This window comes from Scardinius erythrophthalmus (assembly GCF_964197995.2).
Source record: "Scardinius erythrophthalmus genome assembly, chromosome: 13".
Classification (NCBI taxonomy): domain Eukaryota; kingdom Metazoa; phylum Chordata; class Actinopteri; order Cypriniformes; family Leuciscidae; genus Scardinius; species Scardinius erythrophthalmus.
Genome location: NC_138233.1, coordinates 40,393,611 through 40,419,403, shown reverse-complemented (window position 1 = coordinate 40,419,403; position 25,793 = coordinate 40,393,611). Strand labels below are relative to the sequence as shown.

Genomic DNA, 25,793 nt, shown 5'->3' with positions numbered 1-25,793 from the left:
CATGACAACAGCACGGGAGTTTTTTATGAATGAAAGCGGCTGACGCGCATAATTCATATTAAAGGTATCGACTCATTTTTTCATTTCATAACTCCTGACACAAATTAAGAAATAACTGTCGCTATAAGTTTATCAGAATACAATAGTGGTCAAATACTGAAACTTGAGTCTTATATCTTTTTAATGATGTATAGTTTGTCAAGGTATAACATTAAATCTGATAGTAACTTTGAACTATATATAAAAAAAAAATGCTTCAGTGCGCCCGCGCACTGGCAACGGTTAACAGGTTAATGGGTTATTCCAACAATAATGCCTTTACTGTTGCTGCTCTCATAAATATTATTACTTGTGTTACATGTAGAATTTTAAAACTACACTTAATTTCTAATAAAAATTATTTTAGCAAAATGGCGCTCCTATTCTACTGTGCTCCATCTGTTTTGACGCAAATGCGCACACAGGCGCTTGTTCAGTGAACTGTGAAGTTTAACAAGACGCTTGTCAGAAATTCTCGCGGGACTTTCTAACATTTACAGATAAGGATATAACCATAAATTGTAAGTTATGCACTGAGGAAAACACAGAGGCATTAAACATCACACGCATCTGTCAAAGCACGACAGGGCAAGATGTGGTAAACGCTTATGCTTTAGTTTGAAGCGCTTATTAATATAAAGCATTTTCATGTTTTGGACAACTTGGATCATGTAGCTTTCCCGCAGCAGCTCACTCTGTATCCTTCACTATTTTCCAGTGAAGTGCGTTTTGTCCAAATAAATGTGTTATTTAGTATTCTGTAAAGCGATGTGACTGGCTGGTGGTTTCCCGTTCTCAGAGTTCTCAGACTCGACTAATCGATAATAAATATCGATAAAAAATAATACAATTCTGGATCCATCCTCACTCAACAAATAAGTGAATTTATCACTGTAGATTAATACTGTATATATGATCAATATAGAAACAATAGAAAAATGAACATTTAAATGGACTGATTTCACATTTTCAGAAAATCTTGTACATGAATTACAATTTAAGTCATTTTAAAGTGTAGTTTACAACCTCAAATACACATTTTCCTTAATAAATTAAGATTTAGTAAAAAGTACCATTAGTCCAGTATAACTGTAACTCTGTCAGAATAATCTACTGTTATTTTGTTTGGCTGTTTTTAGTCTGTTCTCACTTCTGTACCGTTTCAAAGCAAAGATTTGTCAGATTTCAGTAAATAAAACAATTGTATAGCCACAAAGTTTCAAATGCTTCACAGTTTAATGCTCTTTCTACTGATACACATAACAAGACGTTAACTAATATTTCTGAATATTTCTTCTCAAGGAGATGAGGATGAGACACTGTTTCTCTGTAATTCTGCATTCACTCAGACTGAAGACAAATGAGAAAAGAGAAAATGACTCAGATCCATGATGAACATCTTATTAACCCTTTAAGCCCTGAAGGCATTTAAATAAATAATAATAATAATAATAATAATAAATATATATATATATATATATATTTTTTTTTTTTTTTGAGTAACACACATAAAAGTAAAGACTCAACTCCAAAACTAAATCAGGGAGAGTTAAAAGGTAGGTATCATATGATAGAAAACTTTTTATATTTTTAGTTGTTGTTTTTTTTTTTTTTACATTTGGACAATCTTATACTGAGACACTGCTGATAAAAAACATATTTAAAAAAGTGTGTTCAAGGGAACTTTTACATATCTTTCTTATTTGACATGCAATAACTCAGGAAGGAAAGGTATGAGGAAAATATATATTCCCCTACATGTGATCTGGATCAAATTTGGTAGTGATAGCATAAAGTAATCACAAGTTACAGCATTTGGAACCAAGCTAGCCTTTTTGTTAGGCTATGTTTTGTTTAGCCCATCCGTATATTATTTCTAAGTCTTGCGGGGCTTCACGTACAAAAAATCGCTCAAGTTTGGTCAAAGCCCAAAACAATTATGTTTGTTGTATTCTGCTCTTTCATATGACACGTGACTATTTGAGCTATATGATGTTTTTTGATATATTACAGTACACAGTACCAAAAATATTTTATAAATGCATAAATTATGAATAACTCAGCACTACTATCAAATTGGCTACATGCAATATAAAGTTCAGACTCTAAGCTTTGAAATGACACTTATTTTGTGTTGATCAAGGCAGTAGTTTGAACAATATGAACAATAATTAATTTTTTCATAGCTAGGTGCCAGCGGTTCACTCCGGTTTAGAGGGACGACTCAGAACTCGGACAACTCGTCAAGAGTTGATCAAAATGGTTAGATGCATTAAAAAGCAGAGTTTCTAAGCTTTAACCTGTTAAGCTGCAACCCCACTTTTGAAAAATCCCCAGAAATGACATACCCAAACTGAAACAGATACAGTTCATGAACCCTTTGTACTAACAGCACAAGTATGATCTCATTTGAAAGCTGACACCTGGCAGTTTATTGTAAATGTAGAATTAATTATTGTCATAATGAAAAAAAATGTTATAAATAGCTTCAAAGTTTTGTAAAATTATTAGAAATTATTTTTTATGAAACATCCTCATGAAAATAAAATTGAAGTTGGCACTGGAGCAATCTAGAAATGCACTACAACTAAAGTCACATGTCTAAACATTTTATGTTTAAAATCTGAAGATAATAAGTCCAAAACTCTGTATTTAGTTAAATGTTTTTCAAGACCATGTCATGTGACTTTATTTTGATTTGACGCTAAGATGCTTCTGATGTTTATTGCCATCTTCTAACCATCTATCCAGTATATTGTCTCTATTGTTTTGTGGTGCAGACGAGCCCCATTCAGTCTCAGTCTCCCCCTGCACACATTCACACCTCTCCAGACTGGTTATGGCTCTAAATATGCATTTCTTTTGTCTGCATTATAGTTACTAACGACTGGCTATTCACATACTATTCATAGGGTTATCAATCCCTAATTTCTTTTCTCAAAGTTCACCCCACATTTTAAACTGTATCAAATGCATTTTTTGAATAAAGAAACATTTCAGTAAGCGTTCAAAAAATCATAAAAGTATAACTTCTAGGTGGCAGCCTGGCAGGTGCACCTAGGGCTAGCTAGCATGTTAGCTTAGCACACCATCAATACGCGACAATTTATGAGATTAAAACCATGTTTGTGCTTATAAACTTACTTTATAAAGCAAATCGAGTATTTTAAATAATCTTCTGTGATCTAATTTGGCTTCAGATAAAAAAAATCTGACAGAAAATATACTATTGGTATAGCATTCTGCACAATGATAGTCTATATAGATTAGCATTACATTATAAATATAATATATTATTATGGAAATACCTGGCATGGCTTGAAAAACACAGGTAACTCAAATATCATAGCAAACATGTTTATTGTCTTCAAAACGTCTGTATCTGCATGTCTTGTTAGCTTTGTGTGTATCAGTGAAGCCGAATGTCACATGATTATGGCACTTCTTCATGTGTTCTATATATGGACTAAAACTGTGCACAGGGCGGCGAGGGCGCCCTCAGGCTGTTGGTATGGATTGAAAACACATATCAGAGTTATGCATTCGCGTATAATGATTACATCGACGCATTTGGGTATAAATTCAATAAATATTATTCCTGTCAATAGAAATCTGATGTAAACCTATGAGAATATATCAATATTTCTCCAAATCTGCACATTTTTGAGCTAAAGCCTAGAAGGACGTTGTTTTGTGTATCGCTGTCATGACGACGGCACGGGAGTTTTTTTATGAATGAAAGCGGCTGACGTGCATAATTCATATCAAAGGTATCGACTCATTTTTTCATTTCATAACTCCTGACACAAATTAAGAAATAACTGTCGCTATGAGTTTCTCAGAATACAATAGTGGTCAAATACTGAAACTTGAGTCTTATATCTTTTTAATGATGTATAGTGTGTCAAGGTATAACATTAAATCTGATAGTAAATTTGAACTAAATAAAAAAAAAAACGCTTCAGTGCGCCGACGCACTGGTGAAGCTTAACAGGTTAAAGTGATACATATTTTGTGTTATTCCATTCAGTGGTTGCTTAGTAATTTGAGTATGATTTTTTTCATGGGGCTTATAGGGGTTAAAGAGCTACAGCAGGAATATAGTCTGTCATTTAGTCTATAGTTCCCATTTTCTGCTTGTAATCATGTCACACTAGTTCTGTTTGTTGGAAACTGTTGTTTATTCTTTCTTTTTTCTTTTTTCTTTTGTTATTTATTTTCTTATCTCTTGTTTATTGCAGCAGCAGATGCAAATCTCATGATATTTCTACAGAACAACATGTACACAATCAGTACATTGTTTCAAATACTTTAAATGCAATTATTTACTAGTTCAACACCTTATTTTATTATTTATATTGACTGATGGCCAGGGGCCTCACTTATAACCATTGCACAAAACAGCCATACGCCACTTCCGATATACAAGATGTGATTTATAAAAACAAACTTGACATGAAAATTTGCGCTCCTGCACACAAACTCTGAGCCGTGCGAACGCACATTTGAAAGGGAGCAGTTTGGTGTCACTGATGGGGAATTTTGCGCAGGTTCTGCTGTACGCATGGATTTTGGCATACGCCATTTTTGGCTTTTGGGCACACATAGACTTTTAGTAAGGATCCTACGCAAAGTTTTATAAACGAGACCCCAGAAGATGTAATCCTACGGTATCATCGGTGTAACTTAAACTAAACTGCAAACTTTAATCACACTGTAACTGCTGTACAGTATAATGATACTAACTGTAGTTTCTCTAGCTTGAATTATGGGTTCATCAGTAGATCACTGAGGATTTTCACTGCAGAGTCTCCTAGTTTATTCCTGCTCAGGTCCAGCTCTCTCAGGTGAGAGAGCTGGACCAGCAGCTCTCACCAGCAGAACAACTTTCATCTGTCATACAACACAAGCTTAACCTACATTAGGGACCTTTCGGTATTTATGGAATGGACCACCGGAGGAAAATAGGGAAAGGTCATGGCTTTTTATTCTTTGGTGAGGGGAAGGTCATCCAACTTTTTTTAGTCTAGAGGGAGGGTCACCCAACTTTTGAATTCATGAAAACAGTAAAAGGGTTGGGTGCATATTTTTTCATGTAGCTCCATGTAGCTCTCTCAGTCTCGGCCCCCCATCGTTAGCAGATGGGTCTGTCCAGTTTGGCGCTGTTCAACAGTGTGCGTGCGCTTCAGGCGTACGTGCTCAGAAAAAGTGCATCATGTCAGAACCGAACGCCAATGAAATGTTTACCTGGCAAAACTTTAAAGCACAAGCAAATAATGAACTTTTGTGATTGCGAATAAGTGCAGTGTCCTGTGAGTGTAACTCTACCGCTGCATTAACATGTGATGTGAATGTACGTCGAGTTTAACAGTATTGGGACTGCGGCGCCAGAACTGCAGCTGATAGAATGTGCGCTGTAGCACGGTACTACCATATTTCTTCAAAAGCAGATTATGGAGACATTAAGTCATCCACGATCAAAAATCATGATATCTCATAAACACAAGTATAAAACGACAGTATTAAAAAAACTGTATTGCACGCGTACTATGTGTAAGCATAGGTGTAATTTGCGTGTGGGACGGGTGGGACATGTTCCCACCACTTTTTGCTAAGGTCGATATTGTCCCCACCACTTTTGAAACATCTCACAGCACTAATGTACGAATACAAATAAATACTACTGTACAGTATAATGATACTAACTGTAGTTTCTCCAGCTTGAATTGTGGGATCATCAGTAGATCACTGAGGTTTTTCACTCCATAGTCTCCTAGTTTATTCCCGCTCAGGTCCAGCTTTCTCAGGTGTGATGGGTTTGATTTCAGAGCTGAAGTCAGAGTAGAACAACCTTCATCTGTCATATAACAGTCACTTAACCTACATTAGCAGAAATGGGAAAAAACAAACTCTTTATTCTGTTTCATTGAAATATCAAAACACTTTCTTTCTCGTATGTGAATGTGACTGACCTCAATCTCTCCAGTTTAAAGTGTGAATCCTTCAGTACGTCACATAAGTGCTTCACTCCTGTGTTTTCTATTATGTTCTCGCTCAGGTTCAGCTCTCTCAGGTGTGATGGGTTTGATTTCAGAGCTGAAGTCAGAGAAGAACAACCTTCATCTGTCATACAACAGTCACTTAACCTACATTATTAGAGAGAGAGAGAGAGAGAGAGAGAGAGCAGAAAATAAGAGAAGAAAAGAAATTAACTCCTTATTCTGTAAAGTCACATCATCTTCATAAACATATAAAACAGACACAGGAATTGAGATCATCTTCATTTCACTAGATCACAAAATACATAGGTGAAAATGTTACACAAATATAATGTGAACTCAGGCTCATCTCAGGAAATAGTATATCAGCTACAGTAACATCACTATTAAAAGTAATGCAAGATTATAAATAAATATATGAGCAATCCTCACATCAGTGTGTTGAGTTGACAGTGTTTATCCTGCAGTAGAGCAGCGAGCTGATTCACTCCTTTGTCTCCTAGTTTATGTCCACTCAGATTCAGCTCTCTCAGGAGTAACAGGTTTTTACCCACAACTCTATTCACATACTGACAGGCTTCATCTGCAGCAGAACTCAAAAACCTACAGAAGGGAAGATGAAGCAGATTCAATTTAGTTCTAAACTAAACCTGGTGTAATGAAAACATCCAGCAGTTGGTGCTGATGAAAACCATTTTATAGGATTTGTGTCTTGAAATCACTGTCAACTTTGATGCAAGAACAGATTGTAAAGCTTATTGTTTTACTGAAATGATATTTCTATAGATAATTCTCCTGCATATGATTGACTTAGTTAATTATTTAATCCACCTCACCTCAGTGTCTTCAGTGGACAATCTGGATCCTCTAGTAAATCAATGAGCTCCTTCACTCCTGATTCTCCAGGATCATTGCCTGTGAGATCCAGCTTTATCAGGTGTGAAGGGTTTGATCTCAGAGCTGAAGCCAGAGCTTTATAACCTTCTTCTGTTACACTGCAGTTACAGAGTCTAGAACAGAGAGGAAAATGTAACATTCAGCTGATTAATCAGTTATTATAAACATTACCTGAACCATATAAATCCTTAAAATCAATTATATTTTGCAAAAATTACAACTAAATATGGAGGCATACAAAAGGCACAGATAACTTTAATATGTTAGACATCAACATCACTTTTAAAGTTTCAATTACCTAAAACTGTACAAGTGTAAAAGTCTTTAATCTAAATGATACACAACATACAAGGAACAAAAAAATGTGGGAAAACAAAAGTTTTGGAATTGCCTCAAAATTGAAGTCCACAAAAACGGCCCCATTCAAATGAAATGTTCAGTTCATGCTGGGAAACCTACAAATTGCACTGAGCTGAAACAGCTTTGCAAGGGAGATTGGGACAAGCTGGCCAAAATAGGGGAGGGTCATGTCTTTTTATTCTTTGTTGAGGGGAAGGTCATCCAACTTTTTTTAGTCTAGAGGGAAGGTCACCCAACTTTTGTATTCATGAAAACAGCAAAATTTCAAAGTGGCTTGTTGGGTGCATATTTTTCCATGTAGCTCCATGTAGCTCTCTCAGTCTCGGCCCCCCATCGCTAGCAGATGGGTCTGTCCAGTTTGGCGCTGTTTGACAGTGCGCGCGCGCTTCAGGCGTACGTGCTCAGAAAAAGTGCATCATGTCAGAACAGAACGCCAATGAAATGTTTACCGGGCAAAGCTTTAAAGCACAAGCAAATAATTAACTTTTGTGATTGCGAATAAGTGCAGTGTCCTGTGAGTGTAACTCTACCACTGCATTAACATGTGATGTGAATGTACGTCGAGTTTAACAGTATTGGGACTGAGGTGCCAGAACTGCAGCTGATAGAATGTGCGCTGTAGCACGATACTACCGCATTTCTTCAAAAGCAGATTGTGGAGACATTAAGTCATCCACGATCAAAAATCATGATATCACATAAGCACAAGTATAAAACGACTGTTATCATGTCTGAAAACAAACACAAGTAACGGAGTTTACATAACTGTATTGCACGCATACTATGTGTAAGCATAGGCGTAATTTGCGTGTGGGACGGGTGGGACATGTCCCCACCACTTTTTGCTAAGGTCGATATTGTCCCCACCACTTTTGAAACATCTCGCGCACTAATGTACCAATACAAATAAATACTACTGTACAGTATAATGATACTAACTGTAGTTTCTCCAGCTTGAATTGTGGGTTCATCAGTAGATCACTGAAGTTCTGCACTCCATAGTCTCCTAGTTTATTCCCACTCAGGTCCAGCTCTCTCAGGTGTGATGGGTTTGATTTCAGAGCTGAAGTCAGAGAAGAACAACCTTCATCCGTCATACAACACCAGCTTAACCTACATTAGCAGAGAGAGAGAGAGAGAGAGAGAGAGAGAGAGAGAGAGAGAGAGCAGAAAATAATGGGAGAAAATAAATTAACTCTTTATTCTGTAAAGTCACATCATCTTCATAAACATATAAAACAGACACAGGAATTGAGATAATCTTCATATCACTAGATCACAAAATACTAAGGTGAAAATATTATACAAATATAATGTGAACTCAGGCTCATCTCAGGAAATATTATATCAGCTACAGTAACATCACTATTAAAAGTGATGCAAGATTATAAATAAATAAATGAGAAATCCTCACATCAGTGTGTTGAGTTGAAAGTGTTTATCCTGCAGTAGAGCAGCGAGCTGATTCACTCCTGTGTCTCCTAGTTCATGTCCACTCAGATTCAGCTCTCTCAGGAGTAACGGGTTTTTACCCATAACTCTATTCAGATACTGACAGGCTTCCTCTGCAGCAGAACTCAAAAACCTGCAGAAGAGAAGATGAAGCAGATTCAATTCAGTTCTCAACTAAACCTGGTGTAATGAAAACATCCAGCAGTTGGTGCTGATGAAAACCATTTTATAGGATTTGTGTCTTGAAATCACTGTCAACTTTGATGCAACAACAGATTGTACAGCTTATCGTTTTACTGAAATGATATTTCTATAGATAATTCTCCTGCATATGATTGATTAAGTTAATTATTTCATCCGCCTCACCTCAGTGTCTTCAGTTGACAGTTTGGATCCTCTAGTAAATCCTTGAGCTCCTTCACTCCTGATTCTCCAGGATCATTGCCTGTGAGATCCAGCTTTATCAGATGTGAATGGTTTGATCTCAGAGCTGAAGCCATAGTTTTATAACCTTCTTCTGTTACACTGCAGTTACAGAGTCTAAAACAGAGAGGAAAATGTAACATTCAGCTGATTAATCAGTTATTATAAACATTACCTGAACCATATAAATCCTTAAAATCAATTATATTTTGCAAAAATTACAACTAAATATGGAGGCATACAAAAGGCACAGAGAACTTTAATATGTTAGACATCAACATCACTTTTAAAGTTTCAATTACCTAAAACTGTTCAAGTGTACAAGTCTTTGATCTGAATGATACACAACATACAAGCAACAAAAAAATGGGGGAAAACAAGAAAAGTTTTGGAATTGCCACAAAATAGAAGTTCACAAAAAGGGCCCCATTGAAATGAAATGTTCAGTTCATGCTGGGAAACCTACAAATTGCACTGAGCTGAAGCAGCTTTGCAAGGAGGATTGGGACAAAATGTCCAAAATAGGGGAGGGTCATGTCTTTTTATTCTTTGTTGAGGGGAAAGTCATCCAACTTTTTTTAGTCTAGAGGGAGGGTCACCCAACTTTTGTATTCATGAAAACAGCAAAATTTCAAAGCTTGTTGGGTGCATATTTTTCCATGTAGATCCATGTAGCTCTCTCAGTCTCGGCCCCCCATCGCTAGCAGATGGGTCTGTCCAGTTTGGCGCTGTTTGACAGTGCGCGCGCGCTTCAGGCAAAAGTGCATCATGTCAGAACAGAACGCCAATGAAATGTTTACCCGGCAAAGCTTTAAAGCACAAGCAAATAATGAACTTTTGTGATTGTCAATAAGTGCAGTGTCCTGTGAGTGTAACTCTACCGCTGCATTAACATGTGATGTGAATGTACGTCGAGTTGAACAGTATTGGGATTGAGGCGCCAGAACTGCAGCTGATAGAATGTGCGCTGTAGCACGATACTACCGTATTTCTTCAAAAGCAGATTGTGGAGGCATTAAGTCATCCACGATCAAAAATCATGATATCGCATAAGCACAAGTATAAAACGACTGTTATTACGTCTGAAAACAAACACAAGTAATGGAGTTTACAAAACTGTATTGCACGCGTACTATGTGTAAGCATAGGCGTAATTTGCGTGTGGAACTTGTGGGACAAGTCCCAACCACTTTTTGCTAAGGTCGATATTGTCCCCACCACTTTTGAAACATCTCACAGCACTAATGTACCAATACGAATAAATACTACTGTACAGTATAATGATACTAACTGTAGTTTCTCCAGCTTGAATTGTGGGTTCATCAGTAGATCACTGAGGTTTTTCACTCCATAGTCTCCTAGTTTATTCCCGCTCAGGTCCAGTTCTCTCAGGTGTGATGGGTTTGATTTCAGAGCTGAAGTCAGAGTCGAACAACCTTCATCTGTCATACAACAGTCACTTAACCTACATTAGCAGAGAGAGAGAGAGAGAGAGAGAGAGAATTTGAATTTTGAAAAAAACTTTATTTACAATTTTAACACTATCTTTTCACAATAAACTGACCATATAATACATTCAACACATTACACAAAGGATATTAATACCTAATGAAAATACAAATAAAAAAACAAATCACCTTCACAAACTGCACATAAAGCACCATGACTGCACCATATCATTTCAAAAGTTGAAAGATCTCTCATAGTTTTATAAAACCGAAAATCAATCAAAACTCTAGATTTTATCAAAGTTAAAAAACACACGTTCACATCATCGCTACCCTTTTGTTCCACTCTGTTTTTCCTGCTGATATAAATAGCCATTTTTGCTTGCCCTAAAATGAAATTCAACAATTGACAGGTAAAACGTTCTTTCTGAAAGTACTTAAAACCCAAAATAAAAGTCTCAATACAAAACGTTTCATTAAACCTACAAAACAATTCTTTTAATCTCATAAACAAAGGTTCTAATCTAAAACAATGCATAAAAGCATGGAAAACAGTCTCTCTTTGAAGACAGAAAGGGCAAACAGAATTAACTTCTGGATTCAGCAACGAAATAAAAGAATTGACAGCAATGGCCCCATGGAGAATTCTCCATTGTATATCACCAAACCTTTTAGACAATGGTGGCTTATATAATGATCTCCATTCAGGTTTTACATCATTTCTCAGTTTGAAAACAGAACGCCATGGTGTATCAGTTCTTTTTTCTAACGTTTTCTTATTAAAAACCAAAACACAGGCTCTATACAGTTTTTTTCCTTCACTTGACAAGAAATCTAAAAACAAAGATTCACCTGATTTCAGCAAAAAACCCATACCCTCTTCAAGATTGGGTTGAATAATCAAACACGGAAAGGGATCCTCAACATCAGGAGTACAAACCCCTTTAAAAAAGTCTCTTAACAAGTGATCTTCTTCAACTGTAAAACATGATTTAAGTTTGACAAAAAAACGAGTTAATAAGCGAACAGATCTGATTCCTAAATGTTTGGATACGACATCCACATTCTCAAATTGAGGCCCAGTTAAAGTCAACAAATGTCCCAATGTAAAAACCTTGGATCTCAGAAATATGGTGCTGAAACCCGGCAGATAGCAGTGAGTAGCAATGTCCAAACGAGCCCCAAGTATCAGTGGTTCCTGCAAAAGCCAGTGGAGAGAATATGAGTTCTCAGTCTTGTGAACACAAAAAAAACTCCACACCTTGAAAAGATTTCGATAGAAAGCAGGCAGTTCCGATAAATCCAATTTGGTTGGATCCATTAAAAAGAGGGATTTGTCCAGTCCGAAACCCCCAACAGTGTGCAAAATGGTGCAGCTCGCAGCACGCCAGCTGAAATCTGAAGAACCATCAAGTAATCTTTTTAAAAACTGTAACCGAAAAGCAGCCATTCTACTTTGTAAGTGAATCAAACCTTGCCCACCTTCATCTTTGGGGAGGTATAAAACACTCTGTGGGACCCAGTGCAGTTTGTCCCCAAAAAAGTTAACAAGAGCAGCTTGAACTTCCGCTAAAAACTGTGGTGAAGGGTCTACACATGCCAATCTATGCCAAAGTGAAGATGCCACTAAGTTGTTGACAATGAGAGTTCGCCCCCTATAAGACATATTCGGTAATAACCATTTCCACTTATCCAATCGCCCCTTAACTTTTTCCATCAGCCCCTCCCAATTTTTTTGTAACACACTGTCATCCCCTAGATAAACTCCTAAATATTTTATACCCCCATTCCCCCAACACAACCCATCAGGAAGGCAAGGTTTACCATCAGTCCATTGTCCCAACAATAAAGCATCACTTTTTTTCCAATTGACCTTTGCAGAAGACAACAGTCTTATTTCGTCAATTAAATTAAGTAAAATCTGCACATCACTTTGTCTGTTGATCATCACCATAATATCATCGGCATAGGCTGACAAACAAATTTTATTACTACAAACTGGTAAAAACAAACCACTTAATTGACCTCTTATCTGTTGAAGCAATGGCTCAATAGCCACGGAATACAACATTCCAGACAAGGAGCAACCTTGTCTGATACCCCTGAGAACCTGAAAAGGAGCACATAAGCCACCATTTATTTTCAGCATACTCTCAACGTCACAATAGAGTACCCTAAGCATGTCTATAAAGTTCTTGCTAAAACCAAAAGCTGTTAAAGCACTCCACAAATATGAGTGCTCTACTCGGTCAAACGCCTTCTCCTGATCCAAAGATATCAAGCCACAGTCCAAATTTAACAATTTAGAAACGTAAAAAATATCCCGAATTAAAGAAATATTGTCGAATATAGATCTACCAGGGACACAGTACGTCTGGTCCGGATGGATAACCTGACCCAACACTCCAGCCAATCTGTTACCCAATGCCTTAGAAAGTATTTTATAATCAATGCAGAGAAGCGAGACAGGGCGCCAGTTCTTAATATCTGTAAGGTCCCCTTTTTTTGGAAGAAGAGTGATCACCGCTCTTCGGCAACTCAACGGCAACCCGCCCTTCGACAAGCTGTCCTTCAGTACCTCCAGCAGATCTACACCCAACTCCAACCAAAAAGCGGTATAGAAGTCAACCGGGAGGCCATCCACTCCTGGTGCCCTCCCAGACTCCATGCTTTGCAGGGCCTTATAGAGCTCTTCCAGGGTCAGCACTCCTTCAAGTTCATCATTACCCTCCTCTGACACCTTTGGTAGGCTGTCAAGGAAAACGTTGTCCACACAACACTCTGACTTGAGCTCACTCCTATACAGATTTTGATAAAACTGTACTGCCCTTCCTCGAATACCAGCAGGATCCGACAATAAAACTCCATCTTCGGAGCGCAATCCATGAATAAACCGTTTCTGCCCGTTCTTTTTTTCCAGATTGAAAAAGTATTGGGATGGTGCATCCATCTGGTCAATGCTTTGAAAGCGTGAACGGACCAGAGCCCCCTGTACTTTATGCCCCAGTAGATCAGCTAACTGAGCTTTCTTCTTTGAGCAGGCTTCTAAATAATGAATCTCGCCAGTAGATTGAGCCAAATTTTGAAATTCAATTATCTCTCTTTCCAAAAACTCTAAAGAACGAGTCAACTCCTTAGTAACGTTGTGAGTATACTGTTGAGTAAATTGTCTTATTCTTATCTTACCAACATCCCACCACTGTTGCAATGAATAAAAAAAAGACTTCTTTATTCTGTGGGCTTCCCAGAAATACTTAAATGATTCCTTAAAAAAATTATCATTTAACAAATTAGTATTAAAATGCCAGTATGCGCTTTTTGGTTTTATTGAGCTTAAAATAAGCTTACAGTGCACCATACTGTGATCTGAAAAACTTACTGGTGTTATATAACATTTATTGAAAATACTAAGATGGTGATTAAAACTGTAAAATCTGTCCAGCCTAGCTAATGACAACATTATCACGTGTGTGAACCCAAGTGTACTGTCTCTCATTACCATTTAAAGATCTCCAAACATCACATAAATCATACTTTTTAATAATATGAATAAAACGTTTACGCGACGCCAAATGAGGCTCAATGTGATTTCGATCTAAATTATGCTCAGTACAATTGAAATCACCACCTAGGAACAAAAAGTCTTCAGGGCAACAGTTTTGTAGAGTTGAACACAGTATGTCTAAAAAAACCATTCTTTCAACTGGTGCAGTTGGAACATATACACAAATAAAAATAAACACATAACTTTCGACAACAGCTCTAACTTTTAAAAGCCTACCTTTTACTATTTCATCAACATCATAAGAAATAGGACTAAAATTCTTTGTGAATAAAATGGCAACTCCCCCACTTATTGAAGTGTTATGGCTTAACACAGGGATGCCATCAAACTCCCTCGCCCAATCAGCAGCATTTTTCAAGTCGCTATGAGTTTCTTGTAACAAAACAACATCAATATATTTCTGTTTAATTACTTCATATATTGTAGCTCTTTTTCTAGAATCTCTTGCACCGTTAACATTCAAAGTAGCTACATGCACTTCACTCATAAAAAAGAAAAAAGAAAAGAAAAAACACCCAAATAGCCAAAAAACATCAGCCATTCTACTTTTAAAATTAACAGACATCATTGTTTAAAACAGTATTGAGATTCCTCACAATTTTCTTAAGTCGATAGACCTCTTTGTTTGTAAAGCAACTCTCTGCCATTAGGCTTCTTGCTTTTTCAGTGAACTGTTTGACATCAGGAAAATATTCCTGCACATTCACACCTCTTTTATTTTTTGTTGATCTAAGGAATAACTTAATATCATCAAGTCCATAATCCCGACCAATGAACTCCCCCTGAGAAAGTGTCATACTAGAGTCAAAAGACCCACCATCACTTTCTGTATCCTGATCCATATTGTCTTGCACTTTACTCGTTTTACTTATTTTGGCATCAAACATTTTGAAAAAATGCTCTTCCTCCACACAATCCGTCGCACAAGCCTCTTGCAATATCACTGAACTATTCTCTAAAGCACTTTCATTTTGCTCATCTCCTTTATCCTCAGAAAACTGTGCCACGTTCGATAAATCTTTGACACTAGCCTCTGAAAGTGTTTTGGTGCGTATCGTCCCCGAGTGTTCACACTGCAGTGAAGTCGACGCAACAACACTCTCACCGGGAACGATCGTAGCCGTCACCGCCACAGCCGAGCTCGGCCCCGGCAATACCTCCTCAACTATGTCAGCAACACCAAAAGCACCACCACCACCCTCAGTATTCTCATTCACAACGTTTGCTTCCCTTCCTGAAACTTTGTCAGGACAATTGCGAATTAAATGTCCAGATTTACCACAACTAAAACACTTAGATTTCGCGGTAGTGACAAAAATAACGTATTCAAAATTGTCAATTCGAAAATTTAGCGTCATGTCTAGCTCGACATCATCTTGAATAATCATATACGCGAATCTCCTGAACGAAACAATGTGTTTCAACAGAGGTGATCCGCTATTGATTGGGATCTTTTTAATCGGAGATACTAACTTTCCATACCGGGATAAAGCTTGTTCCAAAATTTCATCACTTACGAATGGTGGAACATTCGACAAAGTGACTCTCTTAGCTGGTAATGAAAGAGGAAGAACAGAGACAAAATCACCACCAATGACTATTCCGTGCTCAACTACTTTGACTTTATCTACGGTATTAAGAAACACCACAACGGCACTATTCATTCTGGAGGCGGATAGCACGCTCTCATGCCCCACAACCTCACCAATGGCAAGACAACATTCCTCCACACTCACCGCGGCGGCAACTTTAACTGCATTACGCCGCGTGAGTGAACTCAAAACCTGCACACGTGGGGCCGACATGCTTCCCCGATAAAGTGGATGGCACGCGGCCCAACAAAGAACCAAAAATACTAAATAGAAAAGACCAGAAAAACAGCAAGGGGAAGAAAATAGAAAACAGCTCCACTCACAAGCCCTCCAGCCACGCTCACACACTCCGTCAACTCGCACTCAGACACACCGGAAGTGAGAGAGAGAGAGAGAGAGAGATTTTTTTTTTTTTTTTTTTAACAAAACATTTATTTTACAATTCTGATACATTACAACACAATTCCAATATAAATATAAACACAACAATACACGTTACATTAGTGATGCTTATTGTAACACAAGAAAATAGATCATCTACAACAAAACAAACTGCATCATTGGAACACCACTGATTTGAAAAAGATGTCAAGTCCTTCATCATCTTATAGAATTTAAAATCAATCCAAACTCTTGATTTTATCCTGTTTTTTAAAATAGACACAACTTCACATCCTTCTGACCCTTCAATTTTGTTCTTCCTGCTTAGATATATTGCCATTTTTGCTTCACCTGTAATGAAGTTTAAAAGTTGACATTTTATTCTATTTTTTGCTACATACCGGTAACCAAGAATAAAACTCTGAACAGTAAAACCTTCATTTAACTTGTTAAACAACAATTTAAGAAAATCAAAAAAATAATCCAACCTTGAACACTCCATAAAACAATGAAAGATTGTCTCCCTTTTTTTACAAAAAGGACACCCATTAGACACATTAGGATTAATAACACTTATAAAAGCATTGACAGCAACTGCCCCGTGTAGAATCCTCCATTGAAGATCCCCCACTCTTTTTCCCAAAGGAGGTTTATATAATATTCTCCACACAGGTTTTATACTCTGATCTAAGCCAAATGTGTCTCTCAAAACAGTGTCTACTCTTCCATTTAAAACTTTCTTATTTAAAACTTTAACACAATTTCGATACAATTTCTTACGGTCAGCCTCGTGAATACTTAAAGGGCACCTATTATGCAAAATTCACTTTTACATGGTGTTTGAACATAAATGTGTGTTGGCAGTGTGTGAGCAAAACCACCCTAGAATGATAAAAATCCACCCAGTAGTTTTTTTACTATCTCAATAAATAATAAGCACTGTCTCAGAACGCCCTGTTCTAAAATTGCTCTCACTGTGACGTAGAATTGCGCTAAGCCCCACCGACGTGTTTGATTGACAGTCTGGTTTTGGCATAGACCCCCCCCTCGGTGATCTGTTCTGTACACCATCGCCATTGTTTCAACGACAGCCGGTAATGTCTCCTAAGAAGAGTAACGTTAGGTGTTCTGTTGTGGGATGTAAGAATGGACACAGTAGTTTTCACTGACATCAGAGCCACTGAAAACGCAGCGGATGGATTTTATTTATGAAGAAAAGGCGCCACTTAAACTTCCTAAATACAAGAATCCTTTTTTGACTGACTGTTTAGGGAACGAGGGTCAAAGTTAATCCTCAAGTGTGGATCGTTGCCTACTGTTCGCGATCCAACGTCACCTCCAGAAGAAGTAAGTGTATTTTATGATTTTTGAGCAAATAGTCATTTCAATCGATGTCAGCCAGTTCAACAACAAATGCGTCTAAAGCTATTTATTGTCGTCGTCATAGGATGTCTCAACAAACAACGTCAGACAGTTTTATGTCATGTACATTATTTTTTGCAGCAATAACAAATGTAAAATGAATACCTCTATCTCCATAGACAGTATATAAACGTCTATCTCCCTGCAGCATATGTTTTCTGGTTCTGTAACGTTAGCCATCTTCTCATATTTGCCACATAAGCGTGTGTGTAAGTTAGTTTCAAAAAATTGCGCGAAAGTTATCACAATTTGTTTGTGTGTGTGTGTGTTGCACATCCATAATTGCAAAGGGGACGCGATTAAAACTTTGTAAGTACATAAATGTATCAAATAACCATTCCGAGACGTCCTGGTCCATTCTCTTTCATGTTTATTCTGCCGGAGTCTCTTCATCATCTGGGTCCAGCAGGGCGGGGATATGCAGCTCATTTACATTTAAGGTGGTACACACCAAAACAGCTCTTTTTAAAACAGGCCCCAAAAATGACATTTTCAAATGGTTATAATAAATTAACTGTGGGGTATTTTGTGCTGAAACTTCACAAATACATTCTGGGGACACCCAAGACCAATATTACATCTTGTAAAAAGGGGCATAATAGGTGCCCTTTAAATCTTCCAAGTTCTCCAACATCCAGCTCCAACATTAGCTCCTTTAAGATCAGGAGTAAAGAAAACTTCAGGAAAAGGATCTTTATTATTTGGAGAAACTTTCCCTTCCCCATAAATCACAAGTAGAAGCTTTTCTTCCATCGTAAGTCTCTGTTTTAAACCTCCAACAATTTTCTTGCCAATCTTTCCGACTTTAATTTTAGACCAGATGCTACCCCTTGCAAGTTATTTAACTCAGTACCCCTCTCAGCTATCAGATCACCCAACTTAACCTTTTTTGAAGAATACATTACATTTTCAAATCCACATGCAATTTCATTACATACATCCAACCTGGCTCCAAACACAGTCGGTTCTTCTAATAACCAAAATAGAGATAACTCCGAAACCTCTCTTCTCTTTTTAAAAAAGCTCCACACTCTAAAAATCCCCTTATAAAAAGGTGTCAGTCCATTCAGTGAAATCTTGTTAGAATCTATTAAAAACAAAGTAAAGTCCAAACCCAGACCTCCAGCTTGTCTTAAAATAGATCCAGCAACGTTTCTCCAAACCAGATCCTCTGGACCTGTTAAAAGTCTTTGAATGAACTGTAAACAAAAGGTTGCTCCTCTGCTGACCAGGTGTATCAGTCCTTGTCCCCCTTCCTCTCTAGGAAGATGGAGTACACTCTGCGGTATTCAGTGAAGTTTAGTCCAGAAAAAATCCACTATTATAGACTGCAGTTTTGCGAGAAGTCCACTTGGCGGATCAGTACATGCCAAACGATGCCAGAACGTTGAAGCCACCAGATTATTAATAATTGTCACACGTCCTCTAAAGGACATTTTTGGCCACAACCATCTCCATTTTTCCAGACCACCTTTTGTTTTTTCCAAAACCCCTTCCCAGTTTTTTTGCAACATTGAATCATCTCCAAGATAAACACCCAAATATTTAAAACCACTTTTCTTCCACTCAAGTCCAGCTGGTAGTTTAGGAAGGCATCTACCTTCCCATTTTCCGCCTACAATGGCTTCACTCTTACACCAGTTTACTTTAGCTGAAGACAATAGACCAAACTCATTTTAAATTACCTGTAAAGTGTCTACCTCTTCTTGATTTTTTATCATAACCACAATATCGTCAGCATAAACTGATAACTTAATCTTACACTCAGATTGCGGTATACTCCACCCATCATTGTTTGCCCTAATTCTTAACAGCAGAGGTTCAATGGCTAAAGCATACAACATGCCAGAAAGTGCACACCCTTGTCTAATACCTCTTGTAATTTTAAAAGGAACACTCAACCCTCCATTAATTTTGAGTATACTCTCAATGTTTGCATACAACACCCCAATCATTTTAATAAAACCCGGGCTGAAACCAAACTCACTCAGAGTCTTCCAGAGATACTTATGCTCAACCCGGTCAAAGGCTTTTTCCTGGTCTAAGGAAATAAGGCCAAAATCTAAACCCAATGATCCAGAGATGTCCAAAATATCCCTAATTAAATGAATGTTGTCAAAGATCGATCTATTGGGAACACAGTATGTCTGGTCTATATGTATGACCCCACCAATCACTTCTCTTAACCTGACTGCTAAGGCTTTAGATAGGATTTTTATATCAGAGCATAAGAGTGACACAGGTCGCCAGTTTTTTATGTTTCTGAGGTCTACTTTTTTCGGTAACAGGGTGATCACTGCTCTCCGGTAGCTTGTCGGCAGCGACCCTCTGGTCAAGCTGTCATTAATCACCTCCAGAAGATCATCACCCAAAACTGCCCAGAGTGATTTATAAAACTCAACAGGAATTCCGTCGATCCCTGGAGCTTTCCCGCACTCCATACTCTTTAGGGCGTTATACAGCTCACCTTTCGTAAAAGGTTTTTCCAGCTCAGTGTTTGCTTCATCCGGAACTTTAGGCAGTCTCACATAAAACTTACTGGCTATATCCTTCACCTCCACGTGACCACTCTTATATAACTCAGAATAAAAACCTACCGCTCTTTTTCTTATTTCCTTAGCCTCTATAATTTCTGTGCCTGATTCAGGAATACATGGTTCTATTTTGGCCATTTTTCTTCTCAAGTCCAAAAAAGAAACTGGTTGGGCCATCCATCTGAGCTACACTCTGAAAACGCGAGCGTACCAGAGCACCCTGTGCTTTAACCCCCAACAAATCATCTAAAACTCTTTTTATCCTTTAAAATTTTGACACATTCTCTGTCTCTAACAGATTCCATTAAATTTTGCATTTCAATTATCTCTTTCTCTAGATCTTTCAAATCGGGAAATGTCTCTCGAAACATTGAATGTATACATACGGCACAGTTGCTGTATCTCTATTTTTGCAATGTCCCACCATTGTTGCAAAGAGTCAAAGGATGACTTCTTTTTCTTAAACTGTTGCCAAAAATGGCCAAACACCTCACAAAAAAAATTATCTTGCAATAAAACCGTATTAAAATGCCAATAAGCACTTCTTGGCTTTACATTAGTGATAAAAACATTACAACTGACTAGACCATGATCTGAGAAGCCCACAGGAGAAATTGCACATTGTTTAATAATATTAAAATGATGTTTAAAACAATACCACCTGTCCAGTCTAGCCATTGTCACATAATGTTCCCTCACTTGTGTCCATGTGTACTGCCTCTGTGTTTTATTTAGAACCCTCCAAATGTCATACAATTCACATTCTTTCAGAATTTATTTTAAAACACACTGCAAAGGTATATGTGGTTCTTTGTGATTTCTATCAATTTTATCATCTTCTGTACAATTAAAATCACCCCCTAGAAATAAAAAAACTCTTCAGACTTACAACTCTTTACAATATCTCTAACTTTATTTAAAAACATCACTCTTTCACTTCCCAATACTGGAGCATACAAATTTATTAATACAACAGAAAAATGTTCAAACTCAAGCTGTAATTTCAGCAACTGTCCCCCGACTACATGCTCTACTTCACATGAGACTGGATTTATATTATTTCTTAGTAAAATTGCTACACCTCCACTAGTGGTAGTCTTATGACTCACTATCACCTTTCCTTCCCATTCCATCATCCATTCACTTTCATTTTTTATATCACTATGTGTTTCTTGAAGAAACATAACATCAATCTTTTTTTGTCTTATCAACTCATAAAGTATTGCTCTTTTCCTAAAATCCCCTGCACCATTCATGTTCAGGCTGCCCAGTCTTAAATTACTCATAAATAAATTAGAAAAAAAAAAACTGTGCAAACCAAAAACAAGAAATTGACAAAGAAAAAAGAAAAATTAAAACACTTCCTTTTCATCATTTAATCTACTGGATCTCACCTTTTGAACTAATTTCTTTAACCTATATACTTCCTGTTCTGTGAGACCCCCTAGACCAATTTCTTTCATTGACATTCTTGCAGCCTCTATGAACATTCCAGCATCAGGAAAAAAAAACTCTTGTACTTGAACTCCCTTCATGCCTTTTGTGTTCTGCAAATTTTTTTTTATTTTTTCAAGGGTGTAAGCACTCCTCCCAGATCTTCTTTGAGAGACTGAGTCAATTGAACTTACAGATTCACACTCACTTCCTGTCACAGAATCATCTGAGTTACTGTGTTCAATGTCAGACATGGTCTCTTGAACCATCTTTTCCTTTGTCTGGTCTTCTTGAACCTGCTCTTTCCTAACTTTTTTCCTCTACGTTTTCCACTTGTTTTTCTCTTTAAAGTCGGTGTTTTAACCCCCTGGGGTCGGCTATCGCGCTGGCGCGATAGGCTCGTTTTTTTCCGTATGAGTGCAAAAAATAAATAAAATAAAAATATTAATTTTTATCTTATATGCTTGTGTTATACATCAATCGATCCTGTTTAGTGTGTATTTTTTTTGTGTATGCTCATAATAAAAACAAAGTGTTGTGCTTTTCGCCAAATAAAGAAAAATAAACATGATGCGAGTTCTGCCTACTCTCCGTCAGTGAAGTCAATTCTGAAACGCGTCCGAAAATGAACTGTAACTCAGCGAATACTCAGTCAAACAGGCATACAGACACACAGGCATGAAGCTTGAATTCTCTTCTTTTAAATGAAGTAATTTTTATAAAAAACAAATATTCACAGTTTATATAATATGTATGTAAAGAGAGAGATGTCAGTCGTTCTCATCTCAGCTAATTAAGTTTTAATGTGACTCCGCCTACGGAGACCCCGCTATACAAACGCAAATGTGAGGCGATCCATACAAACCTGTGAAACGCCCACATCCGCTGGATAAGGCCGGTGAAACACTGGATGCGTGGTGTAAGCGTTTCAGCTGCGTGGCGTGTCCGTTTTTATTTTGGCTCCCATGTTAACAGTTTAGAGTTTGCACACTGCCTGTGTGAGACGCGCGTCTCAGGCGCGGCACGAGCCGCGTGGAAAACGCGTGCATTCTAGAAATAGAACCGACGCCTATTTTTCACGCAACACGCAAGCGTCTTGGAAGCGTTTCCATGCAAAATTGAATAGGAAAATCTGTTTATTTGTCATTTTGACACGAATACATATTAATAAATGTCCTTTTGATGTTTAAAAGTTTCTAGGTTTTGACATAAATGCAAATATAAATGTAATTTTACAAAATATGATCGATTTTCAAATACTGCTGTATTGAATGAACAGCTTTTAGCAAACTCTATTGCTATACTGAGATGAGGAATATATACTGTATGTGTTTTGTCAAAAATAAAGTCATCAACTATCTAATGAATCCTTTACTTTGAAATACATATGATAAAATGTATACTTTCGTTTTGAAAGACGTTGACTAGTTTTGAAAAGATTATAAAGTATGTATGTGCATGCATATATATATATATATATATATATATATATATATATATATATGTGTGTGTGTGTATATATGAAGAGTTCAGATGCAAAAGCCTCTAAATGCCATCTGAAATTTTCTTCTAGAATGATCATTTTTATGAAGCTTGTATATTTAAGTTAGCTATAGGTGACACACCTGTATGCAGGGACATTGTCTCACCAGGTGTGAACTACTAAATATGCATGATGCTGTTGGAGCGTTTACGCCCCATCCGCATATTGGCTTTCCAAACTAAAAGTGTTTCACAAAACTAAAATCAATGTATCGTTTTATGTGAATGATTAGGCAGGATGATTTTCACATCATTTTGAAGAAAAAACTCTAGGCGAAGACATCCATTAGTCAAAAGTCTTATTGCCACATATTTAGTATGTGTTTTGTGGCCTTATTTCAGAAACTTTTTTTTTTTTTTTTTCGATAACCATGCATAAACATTATTCTCTCAAAAATGAAAACATGTACATACATGTGGCTCACATACTATGGAAGTCCTGTTTGTGCTATATAGAGTGAATTTACACCTTTGCCATTAATATGTTTAAAAGCAACTGAAAAAAGCACAAATGTCAGGGCATGTCAGAACATCTCAAGGACCCCAAAAACACCCCAGACCCCAGAGGGTTAAACAGATTGTCATCCTCCGCCATATCAATGTCTCCTGAGACTTCTACATTCACATAAGGGCCAGCAGCATCATTTGCTTTTTCAATTTCCCCTTCTCCTACTTCTTCCTCATTACTACCATTTACAGTTTCTTTATTAATTATTTGTTCACCATTCTCAAGCACTTCCCTTCCTTTTTCCTGATTTCCATTCTCCACATTATCTTTCTGTCCCTCACCTTCAATATTATTCCGTACTGCATCGTGTTCCACATTCTCAGGACACTCACAAGCAAGATGTTCTCCTTGTCCACATTTAAAACACTTCATTGTCTCCGATGTCACGTAAATCACATAGTCGAAATCATCAATTCTAAACTTTATTGCGAGATTCAACTCCGCACTCTCATTGTTCAGAATCATATACACCTGCCACCGGAAAGAAACAACATGCTTCAACTGCGGCGATTTGCAATTTAAGGTGATTTTTTTAAACTGCGAAACAACTTTTCCGTGCCTGACCAGTTCTCTGTGGATCACTTCATCCTTTATAAAAGGTGGAACATTCGACAACAAGATCTTTTGCGCCGGTTGAATCAAAGGCATTACTGGTGTGTGCGAATCATTCAACACAATTCCACTAGCGACTATCTCATTAACCTTGTTCACGTCATCTAGGAACAAAACAAAAGCACTGTTCATCCTAGATGCCGACAGGATACTCCTATATCCCACAACTTGAGCAACTGCTATGCTGCAGTCCTCTATAGAGCAGCGCTCCGCGGAGATGACTTTAATGCCATTCCGCCGCGTTAGCTTATCAAGCTGCACGCTCTCCGCTGCTGCCATCTCCGACAGCACACGCTCTCCCTAAATCCAGCAAAACCTCCACAAATACACCAAAAAAAAAAAAACTTTGCCAAAGAAAGAAGAAAAGATAGAAAACTCACACAGCCCGCAGGCCAAAGCTCTCGCACTCCACACCCGTTCAGCTCAGATGCTCACGCATGCGCACAGAGAGAGAGAGAGAGAGAGGAGAGAGAGAGAGAGTGAGAGAGAGAGAGAGAGAGAGAGCAGAAAATAAGAGAAGAAAAGAAATTAACTCTTTATTCTGTAAAGTCACATCATCTTCATAAACATACAAAAAAGACACCAGAATTGAGATCATCTTCATTTCAGTAGATCACAAAATATTAAGGTGAAAATGTTACACAAATATAATGTGAACTTCTCAGGAAATATTATATCAGCTACAGTAACATCACTATTAAAAAAAGTGATACAAGATTATAAATAAATGAGCAATCCTCACGTCAGTGTGTTGAGTTGACAGTGTTTATCCTGCAGTAGAACAGCGAGCTGATTCACTGCTGTGTCTCCTAGTTCACGTCCACTCAGATTCAGCTCTCTCAGGAGTAACAGGTTTTTACCCATAACTCTATTTACATACTGACAGGCTTCATCTGCAGAAGGACTCAAAAACCTGCAGAAGAGAAGATTAAGCAGATTCAATTCAGTTCTCAACTAAACCTGGTGTAATGAAAACATCCAGCAGTTGGTGCTGATGAAAACCATTTTATAGGATTTGTGTCTTGAAATCAATGTCAACTTTGATGCAACAACAGATTGTACAGCTTATTGTTTTACTGAAATGATATTTCTATACATAATTCTCCTGCATATGATTGATTTAGTTAATTATTTCATCCGCCTCACCTCAGTGTCTTCAGTTGACAGTCTGGATCCTCTAGTAAATCATTGAGCTCCTTCACTCCTGATTCTCCAGGATCATTGCCTGTGAGATCCAGCTCTATCAGGTGTGAAGGGTTTGATATCAGAGCTGAAGCCAGAGCTTTATAACCTTCTTCTGTTACACTGCAGCTACGGAGTCTAGAACAGAGAGGAAAATGTAACATTCAGCTGATTAATCAGTTATTATAAACATTACCTGAACCATATAAATCCTTAAAATCAATTATATTTATCAAAAATTACAACTAAATATGGAGGCATACAAAAGGCACAGAGAACTTTAATATGTTAGACATAGGGCTGGGCGATATATCGCATGACATTGTTAGGCGCATCTCGTCAGTAAAGCCGGTTCCTTGATTAGTAGTAAATCGCCATCACCTGCTTTCAGATGGAGCGGCAT

The 25,793-nt window shown here is 37.5% G+C and overlaps 1 pseudogene across 1 annotated transcript in view; it reads right to left on the bottom strand.

Moving 5' to 3' along the window:
• The window catches only part of LOC308700509, a 209,955-nt pseudogene that overhangs the window by 180,822 nt on the left and 3,340 nt on the right, over positions 1–25,793 (bottom strand). Inside the window, exons 2-10 of the transcript XR_014032262.1 lie at positions 25,355–25,528; positions 24,951–25,121; positions 10,462–10,635; positions 9,114–9,287; positions 8,710–8,880; positions 8,360–8,408; positions 8,235–8,326; positions 6,875–7,048; positions 6,471–6,641 (exon numbers count right to left, since the gene is read on the bottom strand). The product of XR_014032262.1 is annotated as an uncharacterized misc_RNA (transcript). The remainder of the gene's footprint in view (positions 1–6,470; positions 6,642–6,874; positions 7,049–8,234; positions 8,327–8,359; positions 8,409–8,709; positions 8,881–9,113; positions 9,288–10,461; positions 10,636–24,950; positions 25,122–25,354; positions 25,529–25,793) is intronic.